Raw genomic sequence first — 9591 nt, 5'->3', positions numbered from 1 at the left:
ATGGAGAAGACTTTCCCCTGCTGCCTGTAGCAAATCTGCTCTTGTCCCAAACTGGCAAATTTTGCTCAGCAACCACATATTGTATGTTTCCTTTTATATGAAGTGTCCAGAATAGACAAATCCATACAGACAGGAAGTAGATTTGTGACTGCCTAGGGCTAGGGGTTGGGGTTAGGGGAGTTGGGGGTGATGGCTAAGGGAAGTGGGGTTTCTTTCCGGGATAATGAAAATGTTATAAAGCTGTGGAAATGGACTCACAGCCCTGTGACCATACTGAAAGTCACTGAATTTTATGCTTTAAGTGGATGAACTACATCTTGAGAAAACTATTGAAAAACAAAATTTTACTCAGAGAGACCAAAACCCCACAAGTTAACCATGCCTCCTGCTCCTTGCAAGGCAGGTGAGCAACCATCTCTGGATATTGGGGGGAGGGGGGGAGACTCCATTCCAGAGTTTCAATAAATCTCCTGTGGGGCCCAGATATCTGGGCAACTGTGTCTGATGATTCTCATGTAGGGAGTGTACCCACAGGTATTTGGGAATCACTACCAAATGCTCTAACTCAGAGATGTATTTTCCCATACCATTACCTTTCTAGAAAAGTGTTAGTGCTCCAGTGTGTGTGTGTGTGTGTGTGTGTGTGTGTGTGTGTGTGTGTTACCATTCCATAAACAGTCACCTATGCTTTAGTCTGGAGCTAGTCTTTTACAGATGAGGTCAGTTCACCTCTATAACATGATTTGGGGGTTTGCCTAAGCCAAATCCCGGGGAAGGAGATAAGATGGGAATGAAGAACAGGTCGCTACATAATTATGAACTACTTGAGATTTCCTGGCATTATGGAAATCATGAGAGCATTGACTGTCTGGCTTTAAATTCTGGTCTACACTTCTCTAAAGAAGACATCCGGATGGCCAACAGGCACATGAAAAGATGCTCAACGTCGCTCCTCATCAGGGAAATACAAATCAAAACCACACTCAGATATCACCTCACGCCAGTCAGAGTGGCCAAAATGAACAAATCAGGAGACTACAGATGCTGGAGAGGATGTGGAGAAACGGGAACCCTCTTGCACTGTTGGTGGGAATGCAAATTGGTGCAGCCACTCTGGAAAACAGTGTGGAGGTTCCTCAAAAAATTAAAAATAGACCTACCCGATGACCCAGCAATAGCACTGCTAGGAATTTACCCAAGGGATACAGGAATACTGATGCACAGGGGCACTTGTACCCCAATGTTTATAGCAGCACTCTCAACAATAGCCAAATGATGGAAAGAGCCCAAATGTCCATCAACTGATGAATGGATAAAGAAATTGTGGTTTATATACACAATGGAGTACTACGTGGCAATGAGAAAGAATGAAATATGGCCCTTTGTAGCAACATGGATGGAACTGGAGAGTGTGATGCTAAGTGAAATAAGCCATACAGAGAAAGACAGATACCATATGTTTTCACTCTTATGTGGATCCTGAGAAACTTAACAGAAACCCATGGGGGAGGGGAAGGGAAAAAAAAAAAAAAGAGGTTAGAGTGGGAGAGAGCCAAAGCATAAGAGACTCTTAAAAACTGAGAACAAACTGAGGGTTGATGGGGGGTGGGAGGGAGGAGAGGGTGGGTGATGGGTATTGAGGAGGGCACCTTTTGGGATGAGCACTGGGTGTTGTATGGAAACCAATTTGACAATAAATTTCATATATTGAAATAATAAATTAAAAAATAAATAAAAAATAAAATAAATAAATTCTGGTCTACCTTTAATAACTGTTACCTCTCTCAACCAAGAGGTTTGGAATATTGGTGCCTTGCCCATAGAATGATTCTGAAGAGGGGTGCCTGGGTGGTGCAGTCGGTTAAGCATCTGACTCTTGATCTCGGTTCAGGTCACGATCTCACAGCTCGCGAGTTCAAGCCCCGCATTGGGCTCTGTGCTGTTGATGCAGAGCCTGCTTGGGATTCTGTCTCTCCTTCTCTCTGCCCCTCCCCTGCCCGTTCTCTCTCTCTCTCTCTCTCTCTCTCTCTCTCTCTGTCTCAAAATAAATAAATAAACTTAAAAAAAATTCAAATGATTCTGAAGAGCAAATGACATAATAAATGTATATAACAGGGCACAAAATATCTGTTCAGTAAAAAGTAGCAAATGTTACTGTTTCTTAACTTCTCATTTCATACGCCTTATGTTTCCTCATTTGGATTTTAACTCCTTTGAGGATAGTCCTTTGATCCCCACATAGTTCCTATTGTAGTTTACATAGTTCCTATATAAACCTACTATATAGTTTTATATATTCCTATTATGAGCAAAAGACAAGAGAGTCAAAGAGGAAGGACAGGTTATAGAGGACACCCCTGAGCCACTTGTCCTGGCTCTCCTTTCCGAAGGGTTACCCTGACCCCATCATCCATCTAGAAGGTTATAGAAGTGGGTTTCCAGCAGCTCTCATAACAGTGTGCCCCACCCCCCCCGCCAACCACCAACTGTAATTGGTTGGACAAAGTGGGGACACTCAATCCACACTTGGCCAATGAGTCCCTGTCCTGGGAATTTGCAGCTGGGACCAAAGGACTCCAGTCAGTGTCTCTGGGGAAGAGAATATGTAAACCTATGATAGTAGGCAGCTATTTTCTGCTAGAAGCATAAAAACAAGGTATGGGCATAACACAAACACTCTCGTCTTCCACCGCAATTGCGTGATTTGCCGTGTCTTCATCCATACAGTGTGATTCCGGGCAACAATTCACAATGCTTGGAAAGAATTTTTTAAAGCGTGGGAACATGTTTATATTAGAATGTAAAGGTGAAAAAGGATAAAACTAAATTTCGTAGCCCTCACAGCTTTAAAAAATAATACATGTGCATAAAATACTGGAAATACCTACAAACGTCCATAGGGAGAGTGGGGTTCTGAATGATTTTATTTATTTCTTAATACTTTCTGACGTTTCAGGTTAAGTCTACATCATAGAGGGGAAGAGCGAATGTCAATTCTTCTTCCCCTTTCTCTTTAAAAAAACTTAAGCTCTTCTGGCCTCATTTCTATCAGAATCCTAGCTTTTGTGGTATCTGGTAAACTAATTTGCACATAGGTGTTAATAACTTATTAGCTCTCTAAGGGTGTTATTGAAAATGGCCTTCCAGGGGGTACCCGGGTGACTCAGTCGGTTGAGAGTCTTGACTTCCTTCAGCTCAGGTCATGATCTCATGGTTCTTGAGTTCCAGCCCCACGTTGGCATCACTGGTGTCAGCACAGAGCCTATTTTGGATCCTTTGTCCTCCTCTCTCTGCCCCTCTCTGACTCACACTTGCTCGCTCTCTGTCAAAAAATGAATAAACTTATATTAAAAAAAGAAAAAGAATATGGGCTTCCAGAGGCAAGAGGACTTCATGCAGAAGTTCTCAACCACCGGTTCCTTCCAGGGCTCGGCTAAGCAGGTCTACCTCTAAAGTCAAATATCAGTAGTGATTTCCTAATGTGTGGAAGGAAACATGACAATTTTCTAAAGTTAAAATTTTTTCCCATAGAGTTTCCCGCGACGCCTACTACCAATGTCTCAACCAGAATCTCTTAGAACGAAGAGGAGAATGACTGAGGATTTAAAATATGCAAATGCCCTTGCTCCATCTTTCAGAGATTCTGATTTAATTGGCCTTTTGTGGGCTCCAGATAGCTATGTTTTATAACCTTTTTAGGAGATTCTAATCGTCAGGCAGGTTTGGGAACCGCTAACTGAATATCTAGTTGAATGCAAAATTCTATATTCAATTGTTTCGCTGTCTGAAGCTTCATATCCATATTTGTTAGGGTGTCAGAAGAAGCTTCGTGGTTTTCAAAAGCCCTACTAACTGAATGAATTGGGAACTCAGGCTGGAACCCACCCCCTGGGCTGTGCCTTTCCTGGTGGTGAGAGACTGTTTGGAGACATCGCCCTCCAGTGGCAGCACTTGGTAACTGTTTAGCCAGGCCTGGGTTCACCCTTCCTTCCCATTGATTCTATCTCCAGGAACAGGCCCAAAGGTGGCTCTGAACCTTGCCCGGCACAGCCTCCCATCAGGTCTACGTCCTTTCAGCCCATGACTGGCAGGGTGGGGGCCTGCTTTTTGCAAGCTCCCTTGAGTTAGTAATATGTTTGACTCTTTCTGACATGTCAGCCCCAGACTTGGAACCGTTAAAACCTGGGACAAAGTTTCCAGATTGGTCCTTAAGGGTCGGGATTAGCAGTTGCAGAAGAAAGCTGCAGAGTTGCTCTATGCAGAGCTGAGCTAGAACTATTCCTGTAACTTTATAGGAAAAAAAAAATCACATCAACAGTTGTAGGGCATGGGAAGGAGGAAAAATGTAAATATTTAACAAAACGAACTCTTTAGAATGTTCAGTTTAGTTCTTTCCCTAGCGTGGGCTGGAAGTGCAAGGTAGTTGGGGTGCACTGGAGGGAGGGGACAGCTGAGGAGAGGAAGTGTCACCACGATGGACAAGGACAATGGTCCAGGTTGCACACCTGGGTCCCGAAGCTAGCGGGGGGGGGGGGGGGGGAGGAGATTAACCTGTGTGACAAAAACTTTATTACTAGAATCGCCCACAAAGCTTGTCCAGAAGCCTTCTGAAAGGTCCATGCCTCCAGTTATGACTCAATTGGCCTAGGGATCTAAGGGGACTTTGAGAAGCAGTAGAGGGTTCCAGGCCTGGTGCCACAATGTTACTCCCTCACTGAGTCCTTACAACAACCCTCGGAGGTAGATGGTACCATTCCCATTTTAGGGATGAGGACGCTGAGGCCCAGGGAGGTGGCATTAGGTGCCTGAAGCCTCCTAGCTGGGGCAGCGATGAAGCCAGGACGGGGTTGGGAGCGGGAGGAAGCAGATTACAGGAAGAAGTCACAAGAACAAGCCAAATCCTTAACTACTAGACTTCGTGCCAAATGTCAGCGCAGGACCAAGGTGCGACCTGCAAGCTGGGGCCACAGAACTCCTTGGGGACTCTCTACTTTCCTTGAGGACAGGCCTAAGGCCTGGGGTGAGGCCACCCCTAGGTTGGTGGGAAGAAAAAGCTGGGGTTGAGTTGGGGATGGGAGAGGGAGGAGCGGAAGGTAGAGAGGAAGGGGAGGAGGCAGGGCCCAGAAACCAGGTACTGCAGAAATAACCTGGGGGAGACCAAGCTCTGGCAAGCTGAGAGGAGGGGGCCTGGGGTCTCCCCCGCCTTCTCCCGCAGTCCTCTCTCCTCCAGCTCCTCAGCTCCCTTCTTTCTTCCGGATCTTTTCATGTTCCTTTCTTCTCCCACATCCTTTCTTCTTGTTTCTTCTCTTCGCCACAGAGGAGGGGTTTTATCTTCCCTCACAGATCCAAGGCCTGTCCGCACAGCGTGTCCTCACAGGATGTAAGGGGAGAACAATCAATCGTTTAAGTAAAGAAAAACATCAAAATCAGTGCTGTCTGCATTCAAAGCCTGCACCTGCCCTCCTCCCCCTGGTGCGCCCAGCCCCGGCCTGGCCCCAGGCCCCCTCAGGCGGCACCCTCCCCCCAGAGCTGAGATCATCGTGGCCTCCAAGAGCTGCCTACAATTCCCTGCGGCAACAGCACTTATCAGTGCCTCATGTTTAATGCAAGCGAGCTTCTGAGACAGAAAAGCTTTCAAGATACAGTTTAAGATACATAAATGCTGCCCTTTCCCCGAACAAACACAAGTATACAAACCGAGGTGGGTTTTCTTATTTTACAATAATTGTGTTCTCATCTGTACAGATTTAAGCAAACCGGTTCTGTCAGAAGAATGGAAAAAATCCATATACACATGAGCCCCTGTGGCCTAGAGAGGCCGCGGTCGCTTCCGTTTTTTTGTCTCCCAGAAGTTTTAAAATGAAGGAATGCCAAGAGAAGGTCGTAAAAATTGTAGTGGGTTGCGAACGGTTATCATTAGCAGTTTAACGTTTTTAACACAAAAGATATCAGGTAATCTAACTGTCGTGGTTACAGGCCAATTGCAGGATTTGTATAAAGTAATAATTCATAGTGCACCACAGGAAATGGGATACAGGTGTAAAGGTGTGTTCTGAAAAACTTCTTTTGATCCTGTCAGTTTAGGATTCCTTTGGAAACAACCTAACTCTAAAATCGAAATCTTTTGTTGCAGCCATGTTTGTGCTGATAATGTCGGTGACTGTTGGGGGTGTCTGTGCGCTTAACATAAACACTCTCGTCCCCCAACGAATTCTGCTCTTCTCACCGTGTCACCCATTCTGAACAGTTCTGTCAGTATATCAATGTCCTCGAGCCTGTCTTAAGAACGTTCGGGTTGGAAGGGCTTTACGAATACCAAGCAACCAGTCCCACAGACTTTCCTAGGCTATTTGACCCCGGGGCACCATGGCACGTCAGTGCAATTGCTGCAGAACTCAATTTTTTTAATGGCCCTGGTGCTCCGTGCAGAAACTCTTGATTCCAGGATTGGGGCAGGAAACGCATGAGATGAGCTTGGGGCCCCTTGCAGTGCCAGGAAGTAAGAACATGTTCAAAGACAGAGGAGGGCGCCTGGGTGGCTCCATGGGTTGAGCATCTGACTTCAGCTCGGGTCATGATCTCACGGTCCAAGAGTCCGGGCCTCACATGGGGCTGGCTGTTGTCAGTGCAGAGCCTGCTTGGGATCCTCTGTCTCCCCTCTCTCTCTGCTCCTCCCCTGCTCGTTCTCACTCACTCTCTCTCTCTCTCTCTCTCTCTCTCAAAAATAAATAAACATTAAAACAAACAAACAGAGGGATGCCTGAGTGGCTCAGTCAGTTGAGTCTCTGATTCTTGATTTCTGCTCAGTTTATGATCTCTGGGTTGTGGGATTCAGCCCAGTGTCAGGCTCTGGGCTGAGCACGGAGCCTGCTTGGGATTCTCTCTTTCTTTCTCTCTCTGTCCCTCCTCTGCTCACATGTGCGCGCTCTCTCTCTCTCTCTCTTAAAAAGAAACAAACAAACCAAAAAACAAACAGAAGCCCTTTCCTTGTTGGGATATGTCAAAGGGGCATAGAAGCCAACTGAAAAAGCTCCCAATGGCCAGTCTGGAACAATTTAGGCCACAAAACCAATGAAGCTGTATTGGATTATAACCCAAAGTATAAACTAAATATCCAAGAGTTGATGTTGATAGAAACACTTGAATAAATAAATGGAAGATGGGGATACAAATTTTCCTTAGGGAATAATTCCAAATCATTTACCACAGCCTCTCCAGCCTCAAGAAGATAGAGTATAACTCCCCAGTTCTTAAGTATGGGCTCTGGGGGTACCTGGCTGGCTCAATCAGTGGAACACAGCACTCTTGATGTCGGGGTCATGAGTTCGAGCCCCACACTGGGGGGTAGAGTTTACTTTAAAAAAGAAAAGTATGGGCTCTGCATAGTGACTTGCTTCCAAAGAGGACAGTATGGGATGAGGTGGGGTGTAACTTTACTGGGAACTTTATTGGGAGTCCAACGAAGATAAAAGAGAACATTCGATCAGACCAAATGTGCGGACTTGGATATACTTCTCTGAATCTGGATTTAATGTGTTAGTTCACCTGGTTGGAAGTGGCCCTGGGGGTTTTCTTGGTTGATTCAATGAAATATATACTCATGAGTGGCCTACAGCCAATGAGTTGAGATGCCATAGTTTCCTGGTATAATGAAGAGAACGACTACAAAGATGTAGGGAGATAGGAATGTGGATTTATGTGGGGCATGAATACCCAACCATATCTCCTGATAGGGTCCAGGTCACAATGTCCTCACCAAAGGATTAAGAAAGATATTAATGAGGGATCCTTGAAAGTTCTGTGGAGACTATCCTCCCTAGGCTGGGGTTAATAATGGAAGAAGCTTCCACTGAGATGGGTCCTGTCAGGAAAATAGAAACTATGTCATAGGCATTTCATCAGAGGGAATTTATTTTTTTTTTAATTTTTTCTAATGTTTATTTTTTGAGAGAGAGACAGAGATAGAGTGTGAGAGGGGGAAGGGGCAGAGAGAGAGGGAGACACAGAATCCGAAGCGGGCTCCAGGCTCTGAGCTCTCAGCACAGAGCCCTACACGGGGTTGGAACTCACAAACCGTGAGATCATGAACTGAGCTGAATTCAGATGCTTAACAGACTGAGCCACCCAGGCCCAGGGTCATTTACTGAGTTCACCCAGAAATACTAACCCACGAAGCAGGAACCCGGGGCTGAGATAGCAAAAGGAAGAATCAGGGGTTACAGACCTGGCAGTGTGAAGGAAGCTCTGGCAAGCTGGGGCCGAGGCCCCCCACCAGAGGGTTGCCATGCTGCCTCTGGGAGAGCTTAAAGACTACACAGGCTTGGGGGCGCCTGGGGGGTGCCTGGGTGGCACAACCGGTTAAGCGTCTGACTCTTGATCTCAGCTCAGGTCTTGATCTCACAGTTCATGGGTTCGAGTCCCACATTGGGCTCTGAGTTGATGACACAGAGCCTGCTTGGGATTCTGTCTCTTCTTCTCTCTGCCTCTTCCCTGCTTGTGCGTGCTCTCTCTCAAAATAAATAAATACACTTTAAAAAACTTAAAAAAGGGGCGCCTGGGTACCTTAGTCGGTTGAGCGTCCGACTTCGGCTCAGGTCACGATCTCTCAGTCTGTGAGTTCAAGCCCCACATTGGGCTCTGTGCTGACAGCTCGGAGCCTGGAGCCTGCTTCGGATTCTGTGTCTCCCTCTCTCTCTTCCCCTCCCTCGTTCATGCTCTGCCTGTCTCTCTGTCAAAAATAAATAAACATTAAAAAAAATTTTTTTTAACTTAAAAAAATAAAAAAGAATACAGAGGCTGAGACCAGCTGCTCCAAACCTAGTGCTGAGGAGACAGGTGAAAAGCAGCAAGCCGACTCAAAGAAAGAAATTCCTCCTCCCCTCCTCCTGTGTCCCCTTCTCACTATAGAAACTCATAGCAACCAAACCTAGTAGAAAGCCAGCTAGTAAAGGAGAAATCTGGCTTGTGGGATCCTAGCCCAGCATCATAAAACAGAATTTAGAAGAGTCGATTTGGAACTGGGGGGCGATGGCTCGATAACCTGCACAGAAGTTGCCTTATCCCCTCTACTTTAAAAAGCAATCCTCTCAAAGAGAGGTGCTTTCTTGAAATTCCCCCCTCTTGCCATAGCCAGACAGGATTTTAGTAAACATCGGTTGAGTTTCACGGATGATGTTACTGTAATCCTGGGACAAACAATCCATTTTGGACCTCAGACCTCAACATTTATGAACATAGTACTCGATGAATGTTTTCTGTGTCTAGCTAGAACGTTTTTTCCACTCGAAGCAGGATCGTTTGGGAAAGTCAGGAGGGCAGAGCTCTGTGTTTGTGTAAGTGGAGTAGTTCTTGCTGTCCATGGCCTGATGAATATAAGTAATGCCTGTGAAATACTTTCTTCTTTTTTAATCATGGTAACAGGCAGGGATCAGCTTCCATGGTGATGTGGGGATTTCTGAAGCGTTTGCAGATAAAAAAAAATATAGTACAGAATCTGAGAAACTTGGAAAGTCTTTCCAAATATAATCTGGAAACCAGTAGAAAAAGTCAGCATTTACAGCTGTCCAACATCTTTCTTAACCAAAAAAAGGT

This window comes from Panthera tigris, chromosome D2 (assembly GCF_018350195.1).
Source record: "Panthera tigris isolate Pti1 chromosome D2, P.tigris_Pti1_mat1.1, whole genome shotgun sequence".
Taxonomy (NCBI): Eukaryota; Metazoa; Chordata; class Mammalia; order Carnivora; family Felidae; genus Panthera; species Panthera tigris.
Note: the sequence above shows the minus strand (reverse complement) of the source record.